Source organism: Arachis stenosperma, chromosome 6, assembly GCF_014773155.1.
Source record: "Arachis stenosperma cultivar V10309 chromosome 6, arast.V10309.gnm1.PFL2, whole genome shotgun sequence".
In the NCBI taxonomy this organism is placed as follows: domain Eukaryota; kingdom Viridiplantae; phylum Streptophyta; class Magnoliopsida; order Fabales; family Fabaceae; genus Arachis; species Arachis stenosperma.
In genome coordinates, this window is record NC_080382.1 from 96,366,242 (window position 1) to 96,378,187 (window position 11,946).

General features: G+C 46.7%; 1 non-coding gene across 1 annotated transcript; it reads right to left on the minus strand.

Moving 5' to 3' along the window:
• Positions 1 to 728: 728 nt before the first annotated feature.
• LOC130938483 (small nucleolar RNA R71) lies at positions 729 to 835 on the minus strand. The gene has a single exon (XR_009069645.1). It is a non-coding gene; the product is annotated as a small nucleolar RNA R71 (small nucleolar RNA).
• Between the last annotated feature and the right edge of the window lie 11,111 nt (positions 836 to 11,946).

Genomic DNA, 11,946 nt, shown 5'->3' on the forward strand with positions numbered 1-11,946 from the left:
TTCTTCTCACATCCTTCTATTTATGGACTAACACTATCCCTTAATGCAAAATTCGAACTCCATCTCCTTTGATAAGTTCGAATTTTCTACTTCTGTCTTCTACTCTTCTTTTCCTCTGACACTTCAAGGGATCTCTATACTGTGACATAGAGGATTCCACATTTTCTTGTTCCCTTCTCTTTCTTATAAGCAGGAGCAAAGACAAAAGCATTCTTGTTGAGCCTGATCCTGAACCTGAAAGGACCTTGAAGAGAAAGCTAAGAGAAGCCAAAGCACAACTCTCTTTAGAGGACCTGACCGAATTCTTCAAAGAAGAAGAACACATGGCAGCCGAAAACAACAACAATGCAAACAATGCAAGGAAGGTGCTGGGTGACTTTACTGCACCTACTCCCGACTTCTATGGGAGAAGCATCTCTATCCCTGCCATTGGAGCAAACAACTTTGAGCTTAAGCCTCAATTAGTTTCTCTAATGCAACAGAATTGCAAGTTCCATGGACTTCCATTGGAAGATCCTCATCAGTTCTTAGCTGAATTCTTGCAAATCTGTGACACAGTCAAGACTAATGGGGTTGACCCTGAGGTCTACAGACTGATGCTATTCCCTTTTGCTGTAAGAGACAAAGCTAGAATATGGTTGGACTCTCAACCTAAAGAAAGCCTGGACTCTTGGGAAAAGCTAGTCAATGCCTTCTTGGCAAAGTTCTTTCCACCTCAAAAATTGAGCAAGCTAGAGTGGAAGTCCAAACCTTCAGACAGAAGGATGGAGAATCCCTCTATGAAGCTTGGGAAAGATACAAACAATTAATCAGAAAGTGCCCTTCTGACATGCTTTCTGAATGGAGCATCATAGGTATTTTCTATGATGGTCTCTCTGAACTATCCAAGATGTCTTTGGATAGCTCTGCTGGAGGATCCCTTCATCTGAAGAAGACGCCTGCAGAAGCTCAAGAGCTGATTGAAATGGTTGCAAACAACCAATTCATGTACACTTCTGAAAGAAATCATGTGAACAATGGGACTAGTCAGAAGAAAGGAGTTCTTGAGATTGATACTCTGAATGCCATATTGGCTCAGAACAAAATATTGACTCAACAAGTCAATTTGATCTCTCAAAGTCTGTCTGGAATGCAAAATGCACCAAGCAGTACTAAGGAAGCTTCATCTGAGGAAGAAGCCTATGATCCTGAGAACCCTTCAATAGAAGAGGTGAATTACCTAGGAGAACCCTATGGAAACACCTATAATTCTTCTTGGAGAAATCACCCAAATTTCTCATGGAAGAATCAAGAGAGACCTCAACAAGGTTTCAACAACAATAATGGTGGAAGAAACAGGTTTAGCAATAGCAAGCCTTTTCCATCATCTTCTCAGCAACAGACAGAGAGTTCTAAGCAGAATCCCTCTGACTTAGCAACAAGGGTCTCTGATCTAATCAAAACCACTCAAAGTTTCATGACTGAAACAAGGTCCTCCATTAGAAACTTGGAGGCACAAGTGGGACAGCTGAGCAAGAAAGTTACTGAACTCCCTCCTAGTACTCTCCCAAGCAACACAGAAGAAAATCCAAAAGGAGAGTGCAAAGCCATCAACATGGCCGAATTCTGGGAGGAAGAAGAGGCAGTGAACGCCACTGAGGAAGACCTCACTGGACGTCCACTGACCTCCATTGAGTTCCCCAATGAGGAACCATGGGAATCTGAGGCTCAAAATGAGACCATAGAGATTCCATTGGAATTACTTCTGCCATTCATGAGCTCTGATGAGTATTCTTCCTCTGAAGAGGATGAGTATGTCACTGAAGAGCAAGTTGCTAAATACCTTGGAGCAATCATGAAGCTAAATGACAAGTTATTTGGAAATGAGACTTGGGAGGATGAACCCCCTTTGCTCACCAAAGAACTGGATGACTTGTCTAGGCAGAAACTGCCTCAAAAGAGGCAGGATCCTGGGAAGTTTTCAATACCTTGTACTATAGGCGCCATGACCTTCAAGAAGGCCCTGTGTGACTTAGGGTCAAGTGTAAACCTCATGCCCCTCTCTGTAATGGAGAAGCTAGGGATCTTTGAGGTGCAAGCTGCAAAAATCTCACTAGAGATGGCAGACAACTCAAGAAAACAAGCCTATGGACTTGTAGAGGATGTTCTGGTTAAAGTTGAAGACCATTACATCCCTACTGATTTCATAGTCCTAGAGACTGGGAAGTGCATGGATGAATCCATCATCCTTGGTAGACCCTTCCTAGCCACAGCAAAGGCTGTGATTGATGTTGATAGAGGAGAGTTGATCATTCAAGTGAATGAAGAATCCTTGGTGTTTAAGGCCCAAGGATATCCCTCTATCACCATGGAGAAGAAGCATGAAGAGCTTCTTTCAAAGCAGAGCCAAACAGAGCCCCCACAGTCAAACTCTAAGTTTGGTGTTGGGAGGCCACAACCAAACTCTAAGTTTGGTGTTGAACCCCCACATTCAAACTCTAAGTTTGGTGTTGGGAGGTCCCAACATGGCTCTAAGTATCTGTGAGGCTCCATGAGAGTCCTCTGTCAAGCTAATGACATTAAAGAAGCGCTTGTTGGGAGGCAACCCAATGTTTTATAATTAACTATTTTCTTTTGTTATTTTATGTCTTTTGTAGGTTGATGATCATAAGAAGTCACGAAATTAATGAAAAAAGCAAAAACAGAATGAAAAACAGGAAGAAAAATAGCACACCCTGGAGGACGCACCTACTGGCGTTTAAACGCCAGTAAGGTTAGCTGTTGGGCGTTTAACGCCCAGTCTGGCACCATTCTGGGCGTTTAACGCCAGAAAAGGGCACCAGACTGGCGTTAAACGCCAGAAAAGGGCAAGAACCTGGCGTTAAATGCCAGGAATGGGCACCAGCCTGGCGTTTAACGCCAGAAATGGCACAAAACGTGATTTTGCGTGCCATTTGGTGCAGGGAGGACTTTTCCTTGACACCTCAGGATCTGTGGACCCCACAGGATCCCCACCTACCCTACCACTCTCTCTCTCTTCTTCACCAATCACCTCAACACCTCAACACCTCTTCCCCAAAAACCCCTCACCTATCAAATCCCCTCTTTCTCTTCACCACTCACATCCATCCTTCATAAAACCCCACCTACCCCTCCATTCAAATTCAAACCACTTTCCCACCCAAACCCACCCTCAAATGGCCGAACAACCCTCTCCCCCTCTCCTATATAAACCCTCCTTCACTCCTTCTTTTTCACACACCTTAAACACCATATCTCTCCCCTTTGGCCGAATACAAAGCCATTCCCTTTCTCCTCATTTCTTCTTCTTCTACTCTCTTCTTTCTTCTTTTGCTCGAGGACGAGCAAACATTTTAAGTTTGGTGTGGTAAAAGCATTGCTTTTTGTTTTTCCATAACCATTTATGGCATCCAAGGCCGGAGAAACCTCTAAAAAGAGGAAAGGGAAGGCAAAAGCTTTCACCTCCGAGTCATGGGAGATGGAGAGATTCATCTCAAGGGTGCATCAAGACCACTTCTATGAAGTTGTGGCCTTGAAGAAGGTGATCCCCGAGGTCCCCTTTTCACTCAAAAAGGGTGAATATCCGGAGATCCGACATGAGATCCGAAGAAGAGGTTGGGAAGTCCTTACCAACCCCATTCAACAAGTCGGAATCTTGATGGTTCAAGAGTTCTGTTCCGAGGGTTACCTGAAACGTGTAGCTCGGTCTTCTGGCAAGGCCCGAGGTGGGGGGTCTGTGACCCGAGCTGGTTGTGCTGAACGGCGGGGGGTTGTACCTGCAATGACACTCCGATGCTTAAGTTAGCATGGGTCCAAGCAGATATCAAGTAGAATTAGAGTATGAGTTATACCTGGGTGCTCCAGTGTATTTATAGTAGTTGGCTGTGATCATCCCTGGATAAGATATTCTTATCTTATCTTATCTTTTGGGAGATTCATCTCTATCTTTGCGGAACCGCCTTTCCCAGGCTCTTTCGGCCTTTAGGTTTTGGGCTTAGTTCCTTCTGATGGGCCTTTCTTTGGCCTGTTTGTCCGAGGTCCGACCTCGAACGTGGGCCTTGGGTCGAGGTCGGGCCTTCTATCAGCTTTACCGAGTTTGGAGAGCTCGGTCAGGGTATGAACAGTGCCCCTGCCCGAGTTCGTCTTTTTTCGGAAGGTCGAGCTCGGGCATAGTAGTTTTTCAAAATTTGAAAACGGTCGTTTCAGCATTTATTGCTTGTTACCGTTTCTTCCTCGATTTCCGTGCGGCGCTCTGTGGAGGCTTTATTTATTTGCCCCTTTCTTCATTTTTCTTTGTTTATTCATCACTTCTTTTCGAGCATCTTCTCTTCTTTCTCTCTGTTCTTCGTCTTCCATTTTTTGTGCGTTTTTTCAGAGTTCTTTTCTACGCCGCCGTTTTTCCTTTCGTCGGAGCTCGTCGCTTTCTTCTTTTCCAGGTTTGCTTTTTTCGCTTTTATTCTTCGTACGCTTCTTTTTTCTGATATCTTCTATGCCCGGGTTGCCCCGAAAAGAGGCGCCGCTATTGCTTTGTATGTGTGTGTGGGGGGACTCTTTTCTCCGATCCATTTTTGTTATTCGAGTTGCTGCCTTCTTGTTTGTAAAAGAACTTTGCTTTCTTTTGTTTTTGTTGAATTTGGTTTTTCTGCCTTTGTGTGATTTTGTCTTGCTGTTGTATTCTTTCTTTGTAGGCAAGATTTTTTTATGTCTCGAAAGGTGTTTCAAGCAATGTCGACCAAGATTCCGAGTGGTCTAGGTTGGGTAGATCCTGCTCCTTTAAGGGTCCCGTCTGTTGTAGATTCTGAGTATCTGATTAGGTTCCGTAGGGAGTGTAGTATTTGTGAGAACAGGGAGTCTGAGCGGGATTACGAGTTAGCAGCCCCGGAGTCCGAGGAGAGGGTATGTTTTCCGCCGTTAGAGAGTTCCGAGAAACTTTTCTTCTATGCTTATGATTGTTTCTTCTCCAAGCTAGGTGTCCGTCTTCCTTTCACCGACCTGGAATCCGAGGTCCTTTGGTCTTGTAACCTTGCCCCTACACAACTCCATCCGAACTCTTGGGCGTTTTTAAAGCTTTTCCAACTTTTGTGTCAGATTTTAGGCGTCTCCCCTTCTGTTTCTCTTTTTTCTTATCTGTTTGTACTGACGAAGCCGGGGTCGGGTGCTGGGAAGGTGTCCTGGGTTTCGTTTAGGGCTAACCAGGGTAGGAAATTTTGCACTTTGTATGATGAGTCGTTTCACGATTTCAAAAACTATTACTTCAAAGTCCGGGCTGTTGGAGATGTCCGACCTTTTTTCTTAGATGAGAGTGGGGAGCCTTCGTTTCCTCTTTGTTGGCAAGAGAGTGTGGTGTCGGTTAAGTACACTTTCGAGAGTCTAGATGAGGTGGAACAGGCTTTCGTTGGTGTGTTGAGCAGTCTATGGGATCGGGCACCTCACTTGGATACGAAGAAAATGTTGGGAGATCCAAGCCTTCTCCGTTCCGAGTTAGGTAGTTCCCGACCTCTTTTTGAGATTTCATTTTCATATTTTGACTTTGTTTTGATCTTTCTGTTTGATAACCTCTTTGTTTCGTTTCTGCAGAGATGTCTTCTCAGGCTGATTCTATGAAGTTTCTCCGTCGAGCGAAGAAATCTGCGGCATCTCGGAATATCGAGGCTGAAGCTTCTCCCCGACCTTCTCCGCAGAAGACTACAATTGGTGTTCAGACTCGGTCGAAGACCATTCCGGTCCCTCAGTTCCGAGCTATAACTCAGGATCCTCCGACCTCCGGACCCGGTCAGCTTTCCCCGACCTCGACCTCGGGTCCTCCCCCCAAGAAACAGAAGACTTCCCGAGAGCCTGCTGGTTTCAATGACAAGGATTTCGATGCTCTCGGTTGGGTTGAGCAGCACATTCTTCCTCAGACTTTATTTCTACTGATGATGCGTCCATGGAGCATCACTTTCAGTATATGGCGCGGAGTTGTGTTCGGATGGCTAGCCTTCATGCCGCCATTGCTCGGGAGTTTAAGAAAGCTCCCCTTGGGGCGACCAGCTCCCGACTTGAGAAGGCCCGGTCCGAGCTTGATAAGGTTAGTCAGCTGAAGGATGCTAGGATTGCCGAGCTGGAGGAGTCTTTGGAGGAAGAGAAGACTAGGGCTACCGCGGCTGTGGCGGTGGCGAAGACGTCTGAGGAGATGGCGAGGGTGGCGACGGAGAACTATACCAAGCTGTATGCTGAGCTTGTGGAGACGAAGGAGAAGCTGCAATCTGCTCGGGATGACTTTTATGAGCTGGAAGATAATGTGGCCAAGGGTATGGATGCTATGTTTGTGAATTTGAGGGATCAGGTCCGGGTTCTTGCTCCCGAATTGGATCTCAGTTTGTTCAGTACGGATAACATGGTTGTGGAGGGGAAGATTGTTCCTGCCCCTGTTGAGGATGAGGTTCCGATGTCCGACCCCAAGGCTCCGGTGTCCGACCCCGAGGCTCCGGTCGTGAACCCGACTTCACCTTTGGCCGAGGATAGAGTTGGTATGGAGGTTCCAAGCGATGGTGCTGTTCCTGCAGTCCCGATATCCATGTTTCAGCCAGGTGTTGATGCGGAGTCTGGAAAGGGCCTTGATCCTCTGTAATTTTTTGTACTTTTTGTGCTTTTGCCCGACCTGTGGGCTTTTTGTTTTTTGGATGTTTTCTGCAAACATTTTGGACACCTGTTCTGCTATTTTAGCTACTCTTGTAGCTTTATTATGCCATGCTTTGTGTTTCGATTGTCTCGTTCCGCTTTTATGCTTTTTAGTTGTTCTCGGGTAACAACTTTTTAGCTAGCGTTTTGACTTCTCGCTTTTTGCTTTTTTAGTTGTTTTTGGGTAACAACTTTTTAGCTAGCGCTTTGACTTCTCGCTTTTTGCTTTTTAGTTGTTTTTGGGTAACAACTTTTTAGCTAGCGCCTTGACTTTCTCGCTTTTTGCTTTTTAGTTGTTTTTGGGTAACAACTTTTTAGCTAGCGTTTTGACTTCTCGCTTTTTGCTTTTTTAGTTGTTTTTGGGTAACAACTTTTTAGCTAGCGCCTTGACTTTCTCGCTTTTTGCTTTTTAGTTGTTTTTGGGTAACAACTTTTTAGCTAGCGCCTTGACTTTCTCGCTTTTTGCTTTTTAGTTGTTTTTGGGTAACAACTTTTTAGCTAGCGCCTTGACTTTCTCGCTTTTTGCTTTTTAGTTGTTTTTGGGTAACAACTTTTTAGCTAGCGTTTCTCGAAGTCCTGGTTCTTTGCCAGCTTCTTTCTTGGGTCCGAGTTTATTCTCGGACATCGGGATCCTTGAGTACCCCTTTGGTCAGGTCCGACTTCGTTGTTTGGTCGGCCTTTTTTAAGTTATTTTTCTAACTTCTTTTCTATTTGGCTTTTTGAGCCATTTCAGAGTTACTTTTATAACTTCTCACATTAATTTGAACCTCGTCGCTTCATCTTTGCCGACCTCGTATGGCCTTTGGCAAATGATTTTTTGCGTTTTGCCGAGCATAAATTAATGCGCCTTGGTGGGGTACTTTTTAGGATATGCTTTATAACGAGAAAGAGAAAATAAAGAAATTTGATTAGTATTAAAAAGAAGAATATGTACAAAGTGTTTACCCTTTTGACTAGGTCGGGTGTCCTACTTAACCGGGTGTCTCATTAAAAAACCCTCGTGGGGAAAAAGAGTACACCTCGGGTTAAGTTTTTCTAGCTGTAGTATCGTCTTAGGTTACAGGCGTGCCAGGTTCTGAGCAGCTCATTGCCTTCTAGGTCGGATATCTTGTAGTAGCCTGTCCCTAAGACTTCTGTTACTTTGTAGGGCCCCTTCCAATTTGCGGCTAGCTTTCCTTCTCCCGATTTTTGTGTTCCGATGTCGTTTCGGATTAAAATCAGGTCGTGAGTGGAGAAGCTTCGTTTTATCACCTTTCGGTTATATCTGAGGGCCGTTCGTCGTTTTAAGACTTCTTCTCTGATTCGGGCTCTTTCTCGGACCTCGGGTAGGAGGTCGAGTTCTTCCCTTTGTGCCTGAGGGTTGCCTCCTTCGTTGTAGAAGATGGTTCTGGGTGATCCTTCGTCTATTTCGACGGGAATCATTGCCTCCATTCCGTAGGCTAGTCGGAATGGGGATTCTCCTGTTGTAGAGTGCGGGGTTGTCCGATATGCCCATAATACCTGGGGGAGTTCATCGGCCCATGCCCCTTTGGCCTCTTGGAGTCTTCGTTTTAACCCGGCCAAGATGACTTTATTTGCGGCCTCTGCTTGTCCATTGGCTTGCGGGTGTTCGACCGATGTGAACTGCTGTTTGATTTTTAGCTCGGCCACCAAGTTCTGAAAACTTGTGTCTGTGAACTGTGTTCCATTGTCTGTTGTGATGGAGTAGGGGACTCCGAACCTCGTGACAATGTTTTTGTATAGGAATTTACGGCTTTTCTGAGCCGTAATAGTGGCTAAGGGTTCAGCCTCAATCCACTTTGTGAAGTAGTCGACCCCTACTATGAGGTACTTGACTTGCCCCGGTCCTTGTGGGAATGGGCCGAGTAGGTCGAGTCCCCACTTTGCGAAGGGCCATGGTGCGGTGATGCTTATGAGGTCTTCGGGCGGTGCTTTGTGAAAATTGGCGTGTTTTTGGCAGGGGGGGCATATTTTCACAAACTCTGCCGCGTCTCTTTGCAAGGTCGGCCAGTAGAACCCGGCTCTGACTATTTTCTTGGACAGGGCCCGGGCTCCGAGATGGTTCCCACACATGCCTTTGTGGACTTCTTCGAGGACGCTCTTTGTTTCTGTGGTCGGGTCCATACATCGGGATTTGATTGTATCCCGAGTATGCATCCATGAAGGAGAGGTATCTGTAGCCCGAAGCTGCATCGACTAAGGCGTCGATGTTCGGTAGTGGATATGGATCTTTGGGGCAGGCTTTATTGAGATCCGTGTAGTCGACGCACATCCTCCATTTTCCATTGGGCTTCTTCACTAGGACCACGTTTGCGAGCCATAGGGGGTACTTTACTTCCCTAATGAACCCTGCATCTAGTAGTGCTTGCACTTGTTCTTCTATTGCTTGCATGCGTTCGGGCCCGAGCTTCCTGCGTCTTTGTTGGACAGGTCGGGATCCCGGGTATACTGATAGCTTATGGCACATCAGGTCGGGGCTTATGCCTGGCATATCGGAGGCTTTCCAGGCGAAGAGGTCGGAATTCTCCCTTAAGAGGGTTGTGAGTTCCTCCTTTAGGCCTGCCTCGAGGTTTGCCCCTATGTTTGTTACTTTCTCGGGTGTGTTCCCGATCTGGATCTTTTCGGTTTCTCCTTCTGGTTGTGGCCGAAGATCTTCTCGGGCTTGGACTCGCCCGAGTTCTATTGTGTTGACCTCTTTCCCTTTTAGGCTCAGACTTTCGTTGTAGCATCGTCGTGCTAGTTTTTGGTCGCCTTTTAGGGTAGCGATTCCCTTTGCGGTAGGGAACTTCATACAGAGGTGTGGGGTCGAGACTATAGCCGCTAGTCTGTTTAGGGTTGGTCGTCCGATGAGGGCATTGTATGCTGAAGTGACGTCGACTACAATGTAGTCGATGCTTAGTGTTTTGGTTTGCTCGCCTTTTCCAAAGGTAGTGTGTAATGAGATGTATCCCAAGGGGCGGATCGGGGTATCTCCTAGTCCAAACAGGTCGGTGGGATAGGCTTTTAGCTCTTTTTCTTCGAGTCCGAGCTTGTCGAAGGCTGCTTTGAACAGGATATCTGCTGAGCTTCCTTGGTCGATCAGGGTTCGATGTAAGTTGGCGTTGGCTAGGATGATGGTGATCACCATAGGGTCGTCGTGTCCGGGTATTATTCCAAGAGCATCTTCTCGGGTAAATGAGATAGTAGGTAACTCGGGTAAGGGGCTGTCTTCTCGGACATGGTAGACTTCTTTGAGGTGTCTCTTCCGTGAGAATTTGGATGTCCCTCCCCCTGCGAAACCTCCGTTTATCATGTGTATGTGCCTTTCGGGAGTTCGCGGGGTTCGCGTTTGCTCGGCCCGATCTTCGTTATCTCCCCGTCTTCTCTTTCTGGTTTCTTCTCCTTTCTCAGCTATGTATGTGTCGAGTTTTCCCTCTCTGGCTAGCTTTTCTATAACATTCTTTAAGTCGTGGCAGTCGTTAGTAGAGTGGCCGTAGAGTCTGTGATATTCGCAGTACTCGGACCGATCTCTTCCTGCTCTTTTGTGCTTCAGAGGTTTGGGTGGTGGGATCTTCTCGGTGTGGCATACTTCTCTGTAGACGTCTACCAGGGAGACTCGGAGGGGAGTGTAGCTGTGGTATTTTCGTGGCTTGTCCGAGTTGGATTCTTCTTTCTTTTTCTGTTCCCGATCTCGATCTCGGGGCGGGTAGGTTGACTCCTTCCTGGAAGAGTCTCTCAGCTGGGAGGTTTCTTCCATGTTGATATACTTTCCTGCCCGTTCTTGTACTTCGTATAAGGAGGTCGGGTATCTTTTGGATAGGGATTGGCTAAACGGTCCTTCTTTTAGGCCGTTTGCTAGTCCCATGATGGCTGCTTCCGTGGGCAAGTGTTGTATGTCCAGGCAGGCCTTGTTGAATCGCTCCATGTACTCTCTGAGAGTTTCTTGGTTGCCTTGTTTGATCCCGAGTAGGCTGGGGGCATGTTTTGCCTTGTCCTTTTGAATAGAGAACCTTGTTAAGAATTTTTTGGTCAGGTCTTCAAAGCTGGAGATTGATCCTGGTGGCAGGTTGTCGAACCACTTCATGGCTGACTTAGTGAGAGTGGTGGGGAAGGCTTTGCATCGAATCGCGTCGGAGGCGTCGACTAAGTACATTCTGCTTCTGAAATTGCTGAGGTGATGACTTGGATCGGTGGTGCCGTCGTAGAGGTCCATATCTGGTGGTTTGAAGTTTCGCGGTACCTTCTCTTTCATGATCTCTTGTGTGAAGGGATCATGGTTGCTTTCGGGAGTGGTGCCGTGTTCCGTCCGATCTTTCAGGTTGGCCTCTATCTTCCGCAGTTTTTCTTCCAATTCTCTGCGTTTGCGAGCTTCCCTTCTCAGATCCTGTTCAGTTTCCTTCTGCTTCTTTACGTCCTCTTCGAGTTGTCTCAGCCGGCTTTGTTGTGCCCGAACTGTTTCCAGAATCTCCGAACTTTTTTCTCTTTCGGGATTTTGTGGATCTTTGTCTGGGGGTGATGTCTTTGGGCGATTCTGTTTGTTTCCTCCTGGAGTGCGTGGTGATAGAGGGCTGTCCGGCCGTTCTCCGGTGTCAACTTCCTCTTCTTGTTCTGATGTAGCGTGGTTATTGTTGGGAGGGTCGTCCGCCATGGTAAAGGGATGACTTCCAGGTCCCCGGCAACGGCGCCAATGTTCCGAGGGTTACCTGAAACGTGTAGCTCGGTCTTCTGGCAAGGCCCGAGGTGGGGGGTCTGTGACCCGAGCTGGTTGTGCTGAACGGCGGGGGGTTGTACCTGCAATGACACTCCGATGCTTAAGTTAGCATGGGTCCAAGCAGATATCAAGTAGAATTAGAGTATGAGTTATACCTGGGTGCTCCAGTGTATTTATAGTAGTTGGCTGTGATCATCCCTGGATAAGATATTCTTATCTTATCTTATCTTTTGGGAGATTCATCTCTATCTTTGCGGAACCGCCTTTCCCAGGCTCTTTCGGCCTTTAGGTTTTGGGCTTAGTTCCTTCTGATGGGCCTTTCTTTGGCCTGTTTGTCCGAGGTCCGACCTCGAACGTGGGCCTTGGGTCGAGGTCGGGCCTTCTATCAGCTTTACCGAGTTTGGAGAGCTCGGTCAGGGTATGAACAAGTTCTATGCCAATGCATGGATCACCAAGAACCATGACCAAAGTGTGAACCCAAATCCAAAGAATTATCTTACTATGGTTCGGGGGAAATACTTGGATTTTAGTCCGGAGAATGTGAGGTTGGCGTTCAACTTGCCTATGATGCAAGGAGATGAACATCCTTACACTAG